The sequence below is a fragment of the Xyrauchen texanus genome, chromosome 5 (genome assembly GCF_025860055.1).
Source record: "Xyrauchen texanus isolate HMW12.3.18 chromosome 5, RBS_HiC_50CHRs, whole genome shotgun sequence".
Lineage (NCBI taxonomy): Eukaryota > Metazoa > Chordata > Actinopteri > Cypriniformes > Catostomidae > Xyrauchen > Xyrauchen texanus.
In genome coordinates this window covers 9,747,810-9,769,182 of record NC_068280.1, presented here as the reverse complement: position 1 = coordinate 9,769,182, position 21,373 = coordinate 9,747,810, and the positions used below count along the sequence as shown (strand labels likewise).

At 37.2% G+C, this 21,373-nt stretch overlaps 1 protein-coding gene across 1 annotated transcript in view; it reads right to left on the bottom strand.

Annotated features, from left to right (window-relative positions):
* The window catches only part of LOC127644113 (uncharacterized), an 84,378-nt gene that overhangs the window by 32,218 nt on the left and 30,787 nt on the right, over window positions 1-21,373 (bottom strand).

The following is a 21,373-nucleotide window of genomic DNA, read 5'->3' as shown; positions in this document are numbered from 1 at the left end:
CTGGTCCTTTAATCTGATTGGACGAGTTCCATGTGCACTGATGATCTGACACCATAAGCATTCTGACGCTTCACTGTGTGTGAATCACTCTGCTTGTGTTCATGCGGTTCTAAACTAAAACATAAGAGCAGTGCATAGGTGCTAAGAGCTACTGTTTGACTTTTGTTTTTGACATTACATATGTTAGCCAGCAGGTGGTGGCCAAAAATTAATTTTGTGTGTAATATGAGCCAGTTAGGTGACGTGAAGTTAATCCGCATCAGCCAGTGTCTATAAAACAGCTCTTCGTGATCGCTTATCTAAACTACACTACTAAAGCTAGAAAATAGTGATCGACTCTTGCGCACTGGCTACCATGAAATAGTGAGAAATACCCCCACTTGGACACAATTTTTACCGCTGAGAAGCTGATCTTCGGAAAGCTGACAGCATCTCTGCTTGGGAGTGGTAACAGGTGATTGCACAAGCTCCACCACTCTCTCTCTCTCTCTCTCGCACTCACTCTCACACACACACACACATCAATCCTTGTTTATGCAATATTTTGTTCGAAACAGCACAAGCCGTGATACTATTTCTGAAGTGAAATTTTGTAATTACTAACGGAAGCTTGGACACATCATTTGCTTTGAACCAGCAATGGCAGATTCTAATCCGTCACGTAAGAAAGTAGTTCCATGCACAAATGCATTTTTTATGACCATACTCATTAAAAAATTTACAGTGCTGCGAGGGGTGCTGGGCACTTGATTCCAGAAGCGAGAGCCCGCAAGGGGCTCGCCTCCCTGCCTCAGCGGGTAAGTGAGCAAATAATAAGATAAACTGATTTAGGGCTAGTGCTGATGTGTGTATATATATATAATAAACCTAATACAAAACTTTATATCTAATACAGAGCACTGACTTCAATACCCATGTATGATATTACAGATTTACCCATTCATCATTTTTAAAGGTAAATTAACTTACAACAGTACAGTATACACATTTAATTGTTAAAAAAAAAATCACTGTACAAGACTGAGAGTACAAACAATCAAATATAATTTTACTTACATTGCTCCAGTTGCAGAAAGAATGGTACAGCACAAAAATACTGTCAAGAGAAACACCATGCTTTATAATTTTGTATTGTTTTTTACAGAGCAATTGCCTTTTTGGAAGACACAAATATATAATTAAATATATTTATTAATAATATATACATACATGCACTTCTAATTGTATGTACTTACAGAGAGCAAGTTTAATTGTGCCAGTCCTTGTGCCATCATGCTCAGAAAGAAAGAAACTGCTAGAAGAGAAGATATGCAGTAATTAGTTTTATTGTTCTAGAAACAGTTCAATATTACCCTACTAAAAGATAAAGACTGCAATATCTACAAATGTATCTTCTGATCAGGACAGATAAGAGGACATTGTTAATACAGGTAAATAAAAAGTAATATGGAGTATACAGTAGTCTAGACTATGGACAAGGATTTTGACCTTTGTCTATACTGATGTTCAACAAATATTTACATAAACTGTAATAATTTAAATACTTTTTATAAAATGTTTAAATACACTTTAAAGTATTTTGAAAAGTGACTCTATGACATATTTAGTCCCATCCACTATTAATATTCAAGCTCTGTTGATGCTGACTTAAATGGATAGTTCACCCAAAAATGAAAAGTCTCATAATTTATTCACACTCATGCCATTACAGATGTGTATCACTAGCTTTCTTCAGCAGAGCACAAACAAAGTCATACACAACTGGGATGGCATGAGGGTGAGTAAATTAAGAGATCATTTTTATTTTTGGATGAACTATCCCTTCAAAAGTTTTTATATATTGGGCCCAGAAATGCCAATGATGTGCTAGTAAAAAATTATAATATTAATCTCAAAAGTTAATAAGGTCTTTTAACCAAATCAAAACCCAGTGCCAAATATTGTTGAGGCTTTTACAATTATCTGTTCTTTATAAATTATGTGTGTACTTTCAAAGAAGTGAGTGTTATCTAGAAAATTAATGTTGTTCCCTTTTTGGGGTCAATTTGACCAATTTTGAATTATACACTAAAATATAAAAAAAAAAAAATAAAAACAACAACAACTGGTATGAGTTTACCTATATAGTGTGTATACCAATCAGAGAATAGCATGTGATTAGTAATCATACCTGCAATGTAGCTTATGAAACCCATATATATATATATATATATATATATATATATATATATATATATATATATATATATATATATATATATATATATATATATATCAATAATAATTGCAATAATATTATAGATGATCAATAATGAAAGCTATTTCAAATGGGCCACAAGAATCCTGAAATTTCCATAAAAATGTAGTCTCCCAATCCAACCAACCCTGATGTCAAGTACCCCTACTACCTCTAAGATTGGTTTTAATTTTAGCTTGTGTTGATTGTAACACAAGTTAAGTGATATGGCACGAGATGCAGTGCTATATTGCGTATATAGTTCTCATGCCTTTTGTCATTTATTCAGGAACACAAAAATGAAAATAATATTCCCTTTGCACACTGGCAACTTACTGGACATCCCACACATTTATATGCTTATCTCCCAGCATGAGAAAATATCTTTGCTGTGGGAGGGACGTGATCTTACAATTAAAGTTGAATGACCCACATTTTCATAAAATTCCCAGAAAGTGTCTCATACCTCATTAAATACTTAATTAACCATTTATTTCAGTGAGTTACATATGTAACAAAAATTATGATTAGTTATTAGTGCTGCACTGTAATACTAATAGAATCTCAGTAATGAGGTCATAGCTATGCTTTATTGTACTGCTTATTCTTAGCGACAGAATACACATACTGGACTGGAACTTCTGTATCTATTAAGAACATATAATTTATCTATTGCCAATATATTTATGCTTATAAAAGAATGTCTATATAACGTTATTCTGTATTATCTGTCATGTAAATTTGTCATGAACAGGGAGCCCTGCAACAGATGTTATGTCCCCCACAGAGCCCCCACTGAACATTGTGTCTGTCTGAGATTACATAAAGAGACAGAAGCAATTGAGACAGCCTAAATAGATAGAAGAACTGTGGCGAATTCTCCAAGAAGCTTGGAACATCCTATCTGCCAACAACCAAGAAAAACTGTGTTCAGGTGTACCTAGGAGAATTGGTGCTGTTTTAAAGGCAAAGGTGGCCATACTGAATATTGATTTTGTATTGATTTATCTCATTATTTTTGAAGGCAACCTCACTATGCAACATGCCTAAAACTTTTGCACAGTACTGTGTATATATATATATATAGGATAAGTTTCACATATTGGACATGTGGTCTGATGTTCTCATACATTTTTATATGCTAATGATGCTTTTGAGAAAAGCACCATAGAGATTACGCATTACTTATGTGGAAATAACGTTCCACTTAGTGCTTTGGGAAACCCAGCCAGGGGCGTTTTAATAACAACTATTTTAACAAATGTACATGTACAAAATTTTACCCCAAATCAACCCTCCCATAACCTGTGTCTTGAATGTGTCAGTAATACCACAATTTAGCCTATATGATTTGTGAATGCAGGTGATGTTGTATAGGCCTATACCACCAGGGGACAGATTATGACTTGCAATCTGACAACAATGGTATGATAAATTGTGCTACTTTAGCACAGATCCTGCTAAAAAAATAAATAAAAATAAAAAAATATTTTTTAGGTTTGTCCAGCTAATGCGCAAGTGTGTTCTCAAGTTAACTGACAGGAAATACCCACATCTAAAAGGTGATTGGCTCTTTTACCTGTAAGACGGGAGGGGACACCTGCCATATTGGGTGTTCCAGTTTCTCCCATTCTTTTTAATACAAGTGCTTTGTCAATGGCTAAATAGTCTCTGGCTGGCCCTGCTCATAAACCTAATGTTAACCTAGTGTAAATTTCCCAATGCCTACTAAGGCAAATTGTGCAGGTTACAATCGGACAGACATTTTTCAGCACTTAAACTTTAGATGTGGATTTCTGTTTTCATATTTAGAATGTCCCAGCAATAACTAATTTGAAAATACCTTAACCACTGTTACCTGATTATACCATCATGTAAAATAAAAAATAAAAAACTACCAATCAAATTCATTCAAAATTACACCATGCTTTATTTACTATTTTTATAGGCTATTTGATGTTGGGTCTTTTACATATTTTTCCAACCAACTGTATAGAACTAACTCTTTTTCAAGCTACATTCACCAAACTCAGCTTAGAGTTCATGCAATTCTGGCTCACACTGCTATATCTATTCTAACTTATCTGACAGCTGGGGTGTGTCCCATTCAGAAGTGATCATCCTATACCATATTCCCTTCAAAGACTTCAGAGCTTCAGAGGGCTGAAAGGTATGGCTCCCAAAAATATTAGTCACTCCTCATTTTATTGTACTACATTGACGGAATGTTCAAACGAGCTCACAGTTGTTGTTGCTTTTTTCTCTCTCTATCTATCTATCTTTCTTTGTTTGTTCTTTCTTTATGCTGCAAGACCTTTAAAAATGTCTAGCTAAAACCTTGAAACTTCAAGCTTTTTAAAACATTTTTTACTTTTAGATAAGATATGTCAAGCCAACATTATTATTGACAAACTTTACCTAAACCCCAAACTTTATCTAGTTTAATCTGTAGCCTATATTTGTACTACAGCAAACATGCAGTTATAATAATATAGTATAATAAACCTTGTATTTTTTTCTTGACAGCACTTTCATACAAAGAATAAAGCTTTAAGTGTGGCTTAAAAAAGGTAATTAGAACCAGTAAGCAAAATGGCCCTTTAAGGGTGCAGAGGGCCCTCACGAAGACCTACTAGGAGGACCAAATGGCCATTACAGTAAGATAACCCATTAAAGGAGTGAATTTTGAATGAATAAATGAACAAATGAATGAAAATTTAAGTTGCTGACTAGGATGTTGATACCTTCAAGTTTACTAAATACATTTATTTAAATGTTAACTTTCACCTAATTTAAAATGCATTGTCTATTTTATACAGTATCGATCTCTGGCAGTAAAAATAATTAAATAAATAACAGTTTGAAATGATTTAAAAGGTGATTAAACTGAATGCTAATATTATTTCATGTTTAGTGGTTACTACAAATAAGCCTATGCAATAGCTTGAATGTATTTATTTAATTACATTTGTCTATTTATTTATGTATTTAGAATTTTGTGTGAACCCTTTGGTATTATTTGTAATCAATAAAATTACCTCTGACTTATTATCATCATTATTATCAAAAAGGAGTAACCTTCAATATATTGTCATTGTGTCAAAAAACAACCCAGCACTCTGGTTAGTCTATATGACCCAGCAAACAAAGTCAAAAATAACCAAGCATGTGTTCTGTCCTATATTTACCCAGCACTGGGTTCCCAAATAACCCAGTAATGGTGATTTTTAACCCAGCATTTTTTAGATTGATAGATTGTAAAATTGTATAGGCTGCATGCATTTGGCTTAATAGGCTCATTTTTAAATGTTGCACTCTCAGTCATCCAATAGGCAATTAAAAACCATTAAATTAATTTTCCTCAATATAGGATAGGTCTTAAAATAAAGCTAAATAAATGAATCATTCATTCAGTGTCCTACCTTCTCTCGTTCTTCATAATCATTTACGCCAATCGATATTATAGTCCTTGCAATGATCTACGAGGCTAATTTCGGAGTTAACAGACTGACGAGAAAAGTTTTGAGCCATCATATATCAAAGGTGTGTTGACGTTTGTAAGGTGTGGTAACAGGTGCAATTTGGTGACGAATCTCTCTAGCTCGCAAATCCGGATCGGATTGACGATGTTATTCCCTCTCAACAATAAAGGGTGTAAATGCAATGCTGATCTTGCCATGAATGTCAAGAATTCGTTTAGGTGCATATGACAGAAGGTTCTTCGGTTGCGACATAGCCTACTTTTTATTGTATAAAATTTAATTTCAGGATAATTTGGTTATACACTCTCCTGTCCAGACTACCTAAGAGGTCCAAGAGTATTGAAGAAATAAGATGTCGATACATCTCTCAAATTAAGGGTAATTTTTAAGGGGTAAATTGATAAGCCACCACTCACGTTTTTATTTTGAAAACTACAAATAAAAAAAAAATTAGAACTTTTTTTTGTGTGTGTGTGTTCGTTTTTTGCGCTTTACACCTCTAATTTTGTTCATCCTTCGGGATAAACATGTAAATTTGTACCCCCACATATTTTATCTATGAGATGTATTAATAGGTAAATGCCTAGACATAATAAAAAAAGGCTAAACATGAAGTATGTCTTCAGAGGAATTTGGCACATGTTCACAGACAGCTATGTCCATACAACAGCTATTTTATGTGTTCATGTTTTTCAGAATTGTTAGTTTTTCCAACAGATCTATTCATCCTTAAGTCATCACATGATTTCTAGTTAGCCAAATTCAGGAAATGTTTGATGCAAATATGTTGACAATCAATCAAACAAACAATGAAACGATTGAAAAAACAAACAAACAAAAAACAAAATATAAATACATATAATAAATAAGTCAAGTCATTTTTATTTGTATTGCGCCTTTCACAACACACATCGTTTCAAAGCAGCTTTACAGAAGATCAGGCATTAACAGAAGATAAAACTGTAATACCTATGACTCAAGAGTCATCACTGGGTAGTTTGATCAAATATGATTGTGAAATAAATTAATACAATTCTCATCTCGCCTTTCTTTACCTTTCTTTGGGGTTATTTTGGGTTCTTTCTATTTGGCTGTGAGCATATTTAGAACATGTTGTACACATATTCGGTTCTCTATCAAACAGTCTCTTTCACAATCATATTGTATTGTCAATCAAATTCCTCTTGGGTGTGGATTGTTGAAAACACGCACAACTCTTATCACATCAAAATATCTCTTTCACTGAAAGACACAGACACACCTTCTTTATCATCATGAATCTAACAATACGCCACTGTATCTCAATTGACGTGTTTTATTTTAAATTTTTCCATGAATAATTTTCAATTTATTTCCTCAAAAGAATATATGAACTGAAACTTTACTTTATCAATAAACCAAATGTGCTCTGTTATATTAGAAGTAATAAATAAATAAATAAAAACACACACAAGCAAAATTGAGAAATGCTAACACATTTGCCCTTTGTAGTGAATTGTAGAGACAAAGTGGGTAACACTTTATAATACTGTTTCATATTAATAGATTACTATGCAGGAACTAATACAGGACAAATGAGTAGTGCCACATTATAAACTAATATGGAAACACAATCTTTATACAAAATTAATAATCAGTAAATAATAGCCAACTGATGACTGTTGTTGTTTATTGTCAACTAATCAATAATTACTGAATTGGATATGCCTCATTTAGAGCTATTAACTAACTATTGCTAATTTAATATTAACTACTAATTAATTACTCATCACAACATCAACTCCTTAAAATCCAGTGTAAAATCCATAGATGACAACTCAGCTGGGTCAGCTGGAGGAGCTGCTGATCCATGGCGTAGGCTGGAAGTTGCTAAGGGGGTAGATGTGACATCGATCCCAATGACCACAGAAGTAGAAAGACCTATAAGGAAAATACATTAAGAATTATAATTATAAATATTAATCTCAGGATATTCTACAGTAAACTGAGCAAATACAAAGGCTGCTGTGCTATTAACTTGCCACATCCGCTGAGGTTAAAACAGACATGGAAGGAACAGTAGGATCAGTGGATGTACGTGCTGGGAAGTGCTCCTCGCCTGCAGAGGATGGACCTGATGAAAGATGAAGATGACATCTAGCCATGTTAGATGTCATATTAGAAGGTAATGCAACTGTCTGTCAAAAACAAAGGCATGGTTTATCCATATAAATATATTGATCTGGGATTGTTGAAAAACCATCATCAGATGTGGCATTGGTTGTCGGGTGAAATATTGGTTGCCCCACCTCCAAAATATTTCAACAGTGCTCCTTGGGAAGTTTCATAAGAGTACATATTTGACAGAACAGAATGTTATTTTCTCAACACAAATTATTATACACAGCTGCAAGTCATCTGTACTCCTAAAACAACAACTCTTAATCTATAACTATCTAACTGAGGCATAATGATATTGGAATATAATAGCAAAGACCCCGAAATGGTAGACTAATGTAAATAATGTTAAGTTGTTATCAGTACCAAGTTTATGGAACAGAAGCTTATTTTTATTACAAAAATATATACCCAGGAAAGTTATTTTTTACACAGAAGACAAAAACTTTAATCTAAAACTAGCAAAGTAATATGTTGTACTATAATATATTAAGATGTCAAGGCTATTTACGGATGTTTAATCAAACTTCCCTAAAAAAGAAGATATCCTACATAGGCTATGTTAACTAACTAGCCAGCTAATGTTAGCTCGTAACATAGCCTAGCTACTTAACATACCTTTATCTTGCAGTTTTTCTCTTCTTCTGTTTTATTCTTTTTCTTTTCACTGCTCCAGAGGAATATGTCCTTTTTTGTGACATTGCTGTTTTGCTGTCTGAATGTGCTTGCATCCTGCAGCCATTAACATAAATATTGCGTTTTTGTATAATTACCATTGTCCATTGACATAGTATATCACAAAAACCAAAAACTAAATCAAGCTGTTATTTCATGTGCTCTTGGGGGCCTCCTGGTGGCCACTGGGGCCCTAAGCAGCCGCTTAGTTCGCTTATGCCTTGGGCCGGCTCTGATTGTCAACATGAAAAAGCGTCAGAGAAGCATGACATTGTGCCTCTGTGTTCTTTAACCGGACTCATCAACCAGACCTAGGCTGCCTAGCATTGCTTATTCTTATTCTCAAACGTTCATCGTTATATTCATTGTTCATCGTTATATCCTTTGTCATTTTACAGCGTTTCGGGTTTTTCCGCTTTTCTACTGTTTCATGCGATTAAACTGCGTGTATTTTTTCAGCGCGCACCCGTTTTTTCTCCTCTGCGGTACACAGATTATTGCATCGATCTCAAAGCACCGCTTATCAAGAACAACCACCGCTAACAACAAACAATTTTGTGAGAGATTCACGTCAATCTCAAACCCTCACAGCTCAGGAACAACTAACAACAAGCAATTTGCGGTAAGTCACAGCATCCACTTATGTTATTTCATCCTGCATTGCATGTCACATGTTTACAATAGCCTCCTCTGTCAGCAGTGAGGGATTCACATGTGATAAATGTAAGGAATTAGTCAGGCTGATGGAGAAGGTTAATGAGTTAGAGACTCGCATTTTAATGCTAGTGGAGGTCAGTAAGAAAGAGAAGCCGGTAGATACTGTTTCGGATGCGAGTAGTACAGAGAGCAACACATACACTTTGGTTCCGGCTGTAGAGCCCCTGCAGCAGGGCATTTGGGTGACGTCCCGGTGGCATACTCACTCAGCAAAGAGACACCACTTTACCATTCTTGTTAGGGTTTCCAATCGATTCTCCCCACTCAGTGATACACCCACTGAGAATCATGTTGAAAGAGCCCTTGTTATTGGAGATTCTATTGAAAGGAACATGGAAATAGAGACTCCAGCCACTATTATTAATTGCATTTCAGGGGCCAGAGCGTCTGACATCAAATCAAATTTACAAGTGCTGGCTAATGCTAAACATAGATTTTCTAAAATTGTTATCCATGTTGGCACTAACGACGTCCGGCTTCACAGTCGGAGATCACTAAATATAATGTTAAAGAGGTGTGCGAATTTGAAAAAACAATGTTAGACACTGTAATATGCTCTGGTCCCCTCCCTGCTCATCGTGGTGACGAGGTTTATAGTAGATTAGTGTCACTGAATGGCTGGATGTCTGAGTGGTGTCTGAAGAATAAAATAGGATTTATATACAATTGGAAGAGTTTTTGGGGTAGACCTGACCTGCTAAAGAGAGACGGACTCCATCTCTCCAGGGAAGGTGCCACTCTCCTCTCTAGTAATTTGGCTCATAGTCTTAATAATGATAGTATTTGACTAACTGGGCCCAGGTCAGGAAGCAGACAATGTGGTTAATCCGAACATCTGCTAGCTGCCTTGAGACGCCACACAGGTCACATAAACTACAACGCATAGAGACTGTATCACCTAGATATCTCATAGAGACTGTGTCTGTTCCCCGAACTATCAAACACAATACCCTCACTAAATAATTTAGAAAAAATGTGATTAAGGTCAAACTTGACCAAACAAACAAATTAAAAATACACATCATATAAAAATAGGGCTACTAAACATTAGACCTCTTTCTACCAAAGCACTAATTGTTAATGAAATGATTACAGATCATAGATTGGGTGCACTCTGTTTGACTGAAACCTGGCTTAAACCAGATGAATATATTAGTTTAAATGAATCTACTCCCCAAGGTTATTGTTATAAACATGAGCCACGTCTGAAGGAGGAGGTGTAGCTAAAATTTACAGTGAAGTTTTTGGTGTTACTCAGAGGACAGGATATAAATGTAAGTCTTTTGAACTAATAATGCTTAATGTGACACCGTCAGATATAAATAAAAAATCTCTGTTGTCTTTTGTCCTTGCTACAATGTATAGATCACCCGGGCCTTATTCTGATTTCCTTGGTGAATTTGCAAATTTTTTATCAGATCTTGTAGTTACTGTAGATAGAGCTTTAATTGTTGGTGACTTCAACATTCACATAGATAATGAAAATGATACATTGGATATTCTCAACTCTCTTGGAGTCAGACAAAATGTAACAGGATCAACTCATTGCCATAATCATACGCTAGATTTAATTCTGTCATATGGAGTTGATGTTGATAATATAGAAATTCTGCAGCAGAGCGATGACATCTCGGATCATTACCTCGTCTCTTGTATGCTGCAATCAGCTAATGTTACTCAATCTACACCATGCTATCGTTCAGGAAGAACTATTCTTTCGACCACTGAAGATAGCTTCACTAATAATCTTCCAGATATATCTCATACACTCAATAAGCCCCAAAGCCCAGAAGAACTTGATGAAATAACAAAAAATATAAATGCAGTCTTCTCTAGCATTCTTGATATTGTCGCCCCACTTCGATTAAAGAAAATTTAAGAAATAAGCCCTGCACCATGGTACAATGATCACACTCATGCTCTCAAGAGAGCAGATCGGAAAATGGAGCGCATGTGGAAAAATACAAAATTAGAAGTATTCCGTGGGCTGTTCTCACTGCTACCATCAGGCAGGCGATATCGCAGCATCAGGACCCGCACCAGCCGACTACATAACAGCTTCTTCCCCCAAGCAGTCAGACTGTTGAACACTTGATCTATCAGGATCAATAATTAGCACTGCACTTTATTCAGCTATAATCTTACACTGGACTGTCAACATATTCTCCTCAATATACTACTTCATATATATATATATATATATATATATATATATATATATATATATATATATATATATATATATATATATATATCATATACTCCTTACTTATTGTATTGTATATTGAGTATTCTATATTGTGTGTATTGTATATAATTATCGTGTTGTGTAAGTATGTGTACATTTGATATGTAAATTGTGTTGTGTAAGTATGTTGTTCATTGTAATTGGTATATGTCTCGTCACTGTCATGACTGCTATGTTGCTCGGAACTGCACACAAGAATTTCACCTACTGTTGCACTTGTGTACATGGTAGTGTGACAATAAAGTGATTTGATTTGATTTGATTTGCATGGAAGGATAGTGTCTTTAGCTACAGACAGGCACTAAAAGCTGCCAGGTCAGCATATTTTAGTAAACTCATATAAAGTAACCACAACAATCCTAGATGTTTATTCAGTACTGTGGCTAATTGGTTAGGAATAAAGCCTCAACAGAACCAAATATTCCGTCGCAGCACAAGAGTAATGACTTCATGAATTTCTTTACAGATAAAATTGAAATAATCAGAAATAAAATTGGAATTATGCAATCATCTGTCATAGCACCTCAGAAAACAATGTCTAATAATTTTCCTCACATGCAACTTCAATCCTTCTCTGTCATAGGCCATGAAGAGCTAACAAAACTTATCGAAACATCAAAAGCCACAACATGTTTGTTAGATCCTATACCAACTAAGCTCTTAAAAGAGGTATCCCCTGTAATCTCAGAACCGCTTCTTAATATTATTAACTCCTCGCTATGCTTAGGACATGTCCCAAGAAACTTTAAAATGGCAGTTATCACAACGCTTATTAAGAAGCCACAACTTGATCCTGGAGAATTGGCTAATTATAGACCGATTTCAAATCTCCTGTTTATGTCAAAAATACTAGAAAAAGTAGTATCCTCCCAAATATATTCATTTCTACAGAGAAATAGTATATAGGCCTATGAAGAATTTCAGTCAGTATTTATGCCTCTTCACAGTACAGAGACTGCACTTATCAGAGTTACAAATGACTTGCTCTTATCAACTGATCACAGCTGCATTTCTCTTCTAGTACTTTTAGATCTTAGTGCTGCATTTGACACGATAGATCACAACATTCTCTTGAATAGGCTAGAGAATTATGTTGGCATTTGTGGAGTTGCATAAGCATGGTTTAGGTCATATTTAGCAGACTGCTACCACTTTGTCTATGTAAATGAGGAATTGTCAAACCAAACAAAAGTAAAATATGGAGTGCCACAGGGATCAGTTTTAGGGCCTCTGCTTTTCTCCATGTATATGCTTCCCCTGGGAGATATTATCAGGAATCGTGGAATAAGTTTCCACTGCTATGCCGACGATACACAACTTTATATTTCTTCAAAACCTGATGAGATTTCATAATTCTAGAAATTAGCAGCGTGTATCAATGAAATAAAAGATTGGATGGCTAGAAATTTCCTTCTACTCAATTCTGACAAAACAGAGGTATTAATTATTGGACCAAAAAACTCTAAAAATAAGCCACTACAATATAATTTGACTCTCGATGGATGTACTGTTACATCATCTTCAACAGTGAAGAACTTGTGTTATATTTGATACCAATCTGTCCTTTGAAAATCAAATTACAGATGTTTGTAGAACAGCATTCTTCCACCTTAGAAATATGGCTAAATTATGGCACATGCTCTCTGTTGCTGATGCCAAAAAACATGACCTCAAGACTAGATTATTGTAATGCATACTGGGATGATTTCCAGCAAAATCACTAAATAAACTTCAATTGGTTCAAAATGCAGCAGCCAGAGTGCTAACGAGAACCAAGAAATATGATCATAATAGCCCCATTTTATCATCGTTACATTGGCTACCTGTTAAATTCCGTATTCATTTAAAAATTCTGTTAACTACATACAAAGCTTTGAATGGTCTAGCTCCACAGTACTTAAGTGACCTTCTACCATGATATATTCCATCATGTTCATTACGATCACAACATTTTGGCCTATTAATAGTTCATAGAATATCAAAATCCACAAAAGGAGGAAGATCCTTTTCATATTTGGCTCCTAAACTATGGAATAGTCTCCCTAACACTGTTCGGGACTCAGTCAAACTCACTCAGTTTAAGTCTAGACTAAAGTTCAAAGTTCAAAGTTCAAAGTACCTTTATTGTCCCACAAGGGGAAATTGAATTTGCAGCAATGCTCAACATAAAACACATAACATACAACAACACTCACCAACAAAACCAACCAGCAAAGAAGGAATTCACATTAGCGCCCAATATACATAATGTATAATAAATAAATAAGTAAAATACAGGACACCGTCAAGTGCAAAAATGCAACTTGTGCAAGTTAATATGAAGTGCTAATTGCCATTAAGGTGCCTCACAGCTGCCGAAATGAAAGATATGTGCATCCTCTTTGTTCTGCATCTAGGAACTCGATAACGCCGCTCAGAGGGCAAAAGCTCAAACTCTGTTCTAAGGGGATGATCCTGTGAATGAGCTATAGCTCTAACTTTCCTCTGTACCTGTTTCATGTATAACTCCCCTGGTTGAGCCTGACTCATCTATTTAGCCAGGCATACGCCTAATTTATCCTCCAACCCCAATTAGGCTGCTTTAGTTTAGTCTGCCGGTACCAGAAACATTGATCATGATTTATATCTCTGCAATAAATTGAATGGCATCTATGCTTATATTATTTAATTTATTCCCTGTCTCAACCTCGGGACTCCAATCCTGAGGTCACCAGAACTGGCTGGATCAAGCACCATTCATGCTTCGTGTTGGACTCCACTGCTACGTGTCGCTGAATGATGATGACTAAATGCAGCCGGTGCCAGCCAAACATCACTTCAGTCTATTATGATGGGCTTCAGAGAATTAACTGATGCCAACACCAACCATAAGACATGGGATACTTCATATGCCATTGTCTGAACCTTGGATTTAGGATGGACCACACCATACCTCACCGAAATTACCGGCCAGGTTGAACTGACTACTGAGTATCCAAGATGGCGGCGTGGTAGCATGCAGCGGCCACTCCAGATCCACAATTGGTGCTATTTTTGTTTAAAAAGCCCGACTTTTGCAGCACATGGACATCGGAGCAACCGGTGTTCGTGTCTACCATCACCAGACACTACTAAAATATAAGACTCATGCAAAAACCAAGCAGCATGATGACCTGCAGGAGGCGCTACGCGTACTCGGCTTGCTGCGGAGACCAGGCCTCCAGTCCTCGGCGTCGCCTGATGCCGGTGGCCGGGGGAGAGGACGTCGTAAGCGGTGTGCGAGAAAGCGGAAGCGCGGCAAGAGGGCGGGGGTTCATGCTAGGCTAAAAACAAACCCTTTCCGGCCGGCTCTCCCGTCTATCCTGCTCTCAAATATTTGCTCCCTGGACAATAAACTGGACTATATCTGACTCCAGCAGGCTACGCAGCATGAGTTTAGAGATTGCTGCGTCTTTGTTTTCACGGAGACGTGGCTCAGCGACAGAGTTCCGGATGCCACCATTCAGCTAGATGGGCTCACCTCGTTTCGTGCCGACAGAAATACAGCTCTCTGCGGTAAGACTTGCGGTGGTGGCTTGTGTGTTTACATCAACACGGAATGGAGCAAGAACTCTATGCTAGTCTCTAGTTACTGTTCATCGCTGTTGGAACTTGTGGCAGGGCATCCAGGCCATCACCTGTGATAAAGATGCCTCCCTTCCAGATGCGCTGAACGACTTCTACGCTCGGTTTGAAGTGCAGAACGACGTGGTGGCGAGGAAGACCACCCCTCCTCCCAACGACCAGGTGCTCTGTCTTACCATGGCAGATGTGAGGAAAACTCTACGTAGAGTCAACCCACGGAAGGCTGCTGGACCAGACAACATTCCTGGCAGAGTGCTCAGAGGATGTGCAGACCAGCTAGCAGATGTTCTTACTGACATCTTCAACATCTCTCTGAGCAGCGCCGTCGTTCCAACGTGCTTCAAGGCCACCACCATCATCCCCATGCCAAAGAAGTCTTCAGTGTCCTGCCTCAACGACTACCATCCCGTCGCACTTACACCCATCATCATGAAGTGCTTCGAGAGGCTCGTCATGAGGCACATTAAGACCCAGCTGCCCCCCTCACTAGACCCACTACAGTTTGCGTATTGTCCAAACCGTTCAACGGACGATGCCATCGCCACAACCCTCCATCTGGCCCTCACCCACCTAGACAATAAGGACTCATACGTTCGAATGCTGTTCATAGATTTCAGCTCAGCATTCAACACAATCATTCCCCAGCACCTGATTGGAAAGCTGAACCTGCTGGGCCTGGACACCTCCCTCTGCAACTGGATCCTGGACTTCCTGACTGGGAGACCTCAGTCAGTCCGGATCGGGAACAGCATCTCCACCACCACCACACTGAGCAGAGGACTACGGTCTACTGATGGACTACGATCTTGAAATGGAATGCATAGACTAACAATTGCCAACAAAAGCCTTCATCAGCCAATTAACAAGGACAATTGCACCTATGCGAATTTCTGCAGTTAATCCAGGATGGATTTCAAAGACATTGGTCATTAATCTTACAGTTCAAACAAAATCGATGGTTAAACACTGACCCTTAACACTTACTTAGTTTAATAATTTTAAACCATGACTTTAACTATACATAAGTAATATTTACATTATATTCATGATGTTAGCCAGAGGGGAACTGGCCCACACAGTGAGTCTGGTTTCTCGCAAGGTTATTTTTCTCCATTAATCAACATCTTATGGAGTTTTGTGTTCTTGCCACAGTTGCTTTCAGCTTGCTCACTGGGGTTATTAATACAATTATTATTTAATTACTTATTTTTAAACACGATAAACAATCATATTTTATCTAATTACACAATGATGATTCATCGACATTATAGATATTAGTTTTATGGTCTGTTAATGCCTGATCTTCTGTAAAGCTGCTTTGAAATGATGTCTGTTGTGAAAGGTGCTAAACAAAAAACAAAACTGACTTGACTTGACTTAATAATCTGATAACCAGATCAATTATGTATGCAATGCCCCTCTAAATCACTGCCTGTTGGAATCATACTATAATCATTCAGTGTCTGGCAGGGGTGTAAAAAGTACTCAAAGAAATTATACTTAAGGTGAAAGTATGGATACTGAGTGAAAGTTTTACTCAAATAAAAGTCCAAGTATCTAGCCAAAAACATACTTGTGTGAAAGTAAAAAACTATTCACATTGAATAGTACTTAACTATTAAAAAATTTAAAAGTAACTTTTTTCCCAGCTAGAATGAAATCAAAAGAGGAGATCGTGTGAGAGAGGATGTTGTTCAATTCTATTGGTTCGTTAAGTCGCTTTTTTACTGCCTCTGTCGACTGTCCTATATCTCCCCTAGTGGCATCTGCAACCTGGTCATTCTTACAATAACTATATTTTTGCAAAATATTTCTTTTTTTGTGTCCTGTCGCAATTTCCTGGTGAAATGAACACTAGAGGCACTACAACAACCATGACTTTTATTCACTTTCACTCTAATCGGGAGTAAAACGGCAGATTATCACTTCATAATCACGTACTTTTCACTCTGATCTTCACACAATAATATCTTTTGGCATACAAACACTTCTACTACAGCGCATGACTAATTAAAAAAATTGCACTACATAAGCAACAACATTTACAAGCTTTTTTAAGTGTGATCAAATTGTGCGGTAGCTCAACTGATAGAGTGTTGCACTTGTGATATAAAGGAATGGGGTACGAGTCCTGAAGAGTGTGAGTCCACACGTGAGCCAAAAGTGTCATAGAAGCACCACATAATGATGTGGTTGCTTCAGAAATTGTGTTTTTCAACTCACATTAGCTTTTTATGATACTAGTAGTTAGGTTTAAGTTTTATAGGGAATTAGGTTTTGTTGATTTAAATCTCAATAGAACATTAACCTCATAAACCTGACCTGTTTTTGAGAACATTTCACTCGTTTTTAAAACCACTCAGTGGACATTTCACTTTGACACTGCCCTGAGATGTGTAATTTATATTTACATTTACATTTATTCATTTGGCAAGATGCTTTTATCCCCCCAAAAAAACTTACAAAATAGGAATACATTATAAGTGAATCATCTTAAGGAGATAGTGGTATGAAAATTGCTACATCATAAAGTTTCACTAGCATCAGAAAAGTAGTATTCAATACAGATTAAAGTGAGAACATAGCTCTGCAGAAATGATGTTAGGTATGTTGGAGCAGATCCAGTGACTGTTCTGTATTCCAGCATCAGAGCCTTGAATTTGATACATGCCTCACTCGGCAGCCAGTGAAGCGAGACAAGGAGTGGTGTAACATGCATTCTCTTAGGTTCATTAAAGACCAGATGTGCTGCTGCATTCTGGATCATTTGCAAGAGTCTAATTGCATATGCAGGGAGGCCTGCAATGAGAGCATTACAGTAGTCCAGTCTAGTTATGACAAGTGACTGAACAAGACGTTGTGTGGCATGTTCAGTGACAATGGGTCTTATCTTCCTGATATTGTAGAGGGTAAATCTACATGTTCTTGCTGTCTTTGAGATGTGGTCTATGAAATTATGTTGGTTATCGATGGTTAGCCCTAGATTTCTGACCGTTTTGGAAGATATTACTGTAGTTGAACCCAGCTGCACGGTGATGTTGTGTTCAAAATCAGGGTTGGCTGGAAAGACAAGGAGCTCAGTCTTGGATGGGTTAAGTTGCAGGTGGTGTTCCTTCATCCAGGCCGAGATGTCTACCAAACAGGCAGAGATTTGAGCAGTCATCTTGGTGTCATGGCTGGAAAGACAAGAAGAGCTGTGTGTCATACGCATAGCAGTGGTACGAGAAACCATATGCTTGAATGATGTGCCCCAGTGATGTTGTGTATATAGAGAAGAGAGTGGCCCAAGCACTGAGCCATGAGCCATGAGGTACCCCAGTAAGTAGCTGATGCGACTTGGATACCTCATCTCTCCAGGCTTCCTTGAAGGACCTACCTGAGTGATAGGAATTAAACCAGTCAGGCACAGTTACAGTGATGCCCAGAGTACAGAGGGTGGAGAGTAGGATCTGATGGTCGACTGTGTCAAAGACTGCAGAAAGGTCCAGTAGAATCAGGACAGATGATCTGGATCCAGTTCTCAACTGTTTCAGTGACTCAGTGACAGACAGCAGGGCAGTATCGATGGAGTGTCCACTCTTGAAGCCTTTGTGGGGTTAAGTGCAGTTTTTTTCAGCAGCTGGTTTACTCGAGCCAGCTTAAATGTAGTTGGGAAAATGCTTGTACATAGAGATGTGTTAATTATGTGTGTGAGTACAGGTAGTATAGATGGAGAGATGGCCTGGAGAATTTGGGAAGGAATGGCATCAAGGGAACAGGTGGTGGGCTGGTTGGAGTGGAGTTTAGAGACCTCAGTGTCAGTCAGAGGAGATAACATAGAGACAGAAGAGCTGCATATAGGAGGCAGGTGTTTGAGAGGGTGTGGTGCTGAGAATGTATTGCTGATGGCTGATAAGTAAAAAAAAGTTGGCAAAGACATCTGCTGTCAGTGATGTGTCATGCGGTGGTGGGGGAGGACAAAGAAGTGTGTTGAATGCTCTAAACAAGCTGCGAGTGTCTGTGGTGCTGTTGATTTTATTCTGGTAGTAGGACGTTTTTACAGATTTAACATTATCTGAAAAGGTTGCAAGCAAAGTCTGACACTTTTCCAAATCTGCTGGATCTTTAGATTTCCATCATCTCCTCTCAGCCACCCTGAGATCAGTCCAATGTTCACGAAGGACATCAGAGGGCCGGGGCAGGGTGGTGTCATACACGCTGGCCTAGAAGAGAGAGGACAGATGCTGTCTAGACAGATTGTTAAAGGAGAGTTAAGCGTGTCTGTGGCAGTATATACATCCAGGGTGGAAAATAAGTTTTGAGTTGGAAGAGAGGTAGAGAAAGAAGTGGAAAGGCATGAGGATGAAATAGAAATAGAGGATACGGCAAAAGGAAACCAAAGGTGAAGTCTGTTTTAATGGAGATGGGAGAGTCATGTTGAATTGAACAAAGTAGTGATCAGAGACATGTAAAGGAGTAACAAGAATATTTGAGTTCTTACAGTTACGTGTAAAAATGAGGTCTAGCTAGTCTTTCCAAGTCAAACGAAGCCAGAAGAGCGTGTTTAGATGTTCAATGGCCTGGGGCTTGTCTTGGTGTATGTTGAAATCTCCAAGAACCACAAGTGGCCTACCATCTTCAGGCAAGGAGGACAGCAGGACATCCAGCTCCTCAAGAAAGTTAGTTTGCCAGCTGGCCAGGAGGGCGATAGATGACAACAAAATTTATTTTTGTGTGTTGCACTGTAGCAATAGCATGCAATTCAAAAGAAGTATCGTTACATATAGAGGAGTGTGGTGAAAATATCCAGTTGTTTTTAATAAGCAAACCTGTTCCTCAACCTCTACCAGAGTGTCAAGGGGTATAAGGGAAGGAGAAGTTGTTGCAAAGAACAACGGGTGTTGTGGATCCTTTGGACATATCTATGTTTTTGTCAGTGTGAGAATGCTGTGGGTGGACTGTGTGGCAAAGGCTGGTAATGAACCACATAATTTTATTTTGCCAAAATGTTGCCACAGTCACGCTATGAATCATTGCATGGTAGAAAGCACTCGTGAATTGTGATGTCAGAGCACTCAGCCCCTTGAGACACAGAGAAAGATCAAAACAATTTAGATAAGCTTTGAAGAAAGTAAAAAATCATATAACTTGGATCTTGCCACCCCACCCACTCGTAGCCTACACGAATTAACTTTCAAATATATGACATTACAACGTTGTTGTTATCTTTTTATTATTAATTTTATTTGTGCAATATTGCCACTAAATGTCTAAATAGATTTTATCCTCTCACTTATTCAGAAATTATGAGAAATATTTTATTTATCTTAAAATGTAATTCTTAAATTCCACAAATAAGTTGTGCTATTTATTCGAATGGCTGCATTTAACTTAAATGCAGCCTAAAAAACAAACTACATTTTAAATAATAACAATTATTTAACCATCTTATCATAGCCATGTTTCTGGGACAATATTAATTTACTGTCAGTTTCATTATGACCCTATTATCAGCTTTCTCCTGAACAAAATGACAGGACACTTCAGGTTTACCTGACATCACATTTGCTTGATCAGCTGAACTTTCATGCTGGAGATGCACAATAAAAAAAATTTAAAAAAATTAAAACGTGTATTCAGAGATGCAGGTGTCATGTCAGCTTACCTTAAATAAAGAGATGTTGTACTGTTTGTGTCCAAACTCTGTATTACTTGCAGTATCTTTTATAAACATTAACCCCTTGTTCTCTGGTGGATTTTTGGGCTGTCACTTGCAATTTTTTTACACTTAAATTTAAAAGCTTACAATTCACACATATTGTGGAATAATTGCAAAAATTGGTCTAATATTTTCAGAGAACCCCCCCATATAAAAAGACTCCAATTATTCATAAATAATATTGTATGTGTTTATAATCTTATGATAAACAGAAATTTGTACAAAATATATTTTGTAAGCTTTTTTTTGTTTGTTAATTTTTTTTTTATTAGTCCTAACTTACTACATATGATTCTGGTTCTGTTCACTCTACCGCACTTTGAAAAGTCCCATTTTATTCCACTAGATAGCAGTAAACACAAGAAATCCATAGATATTCAGTATAATTTCAGTTCAATCACCATCCTTGTTGTTTTATTGTATAGCTTAGCCTCTGAGTGGACTAGAAGATTTATCTAGAAAAATGAGATTCTCCATGAAAATATTAATTTTGCATGCTTTTCTTTCTGGATTGCATATTTTGTTCTGGACATTTAAAATATAACATTGGATTATAC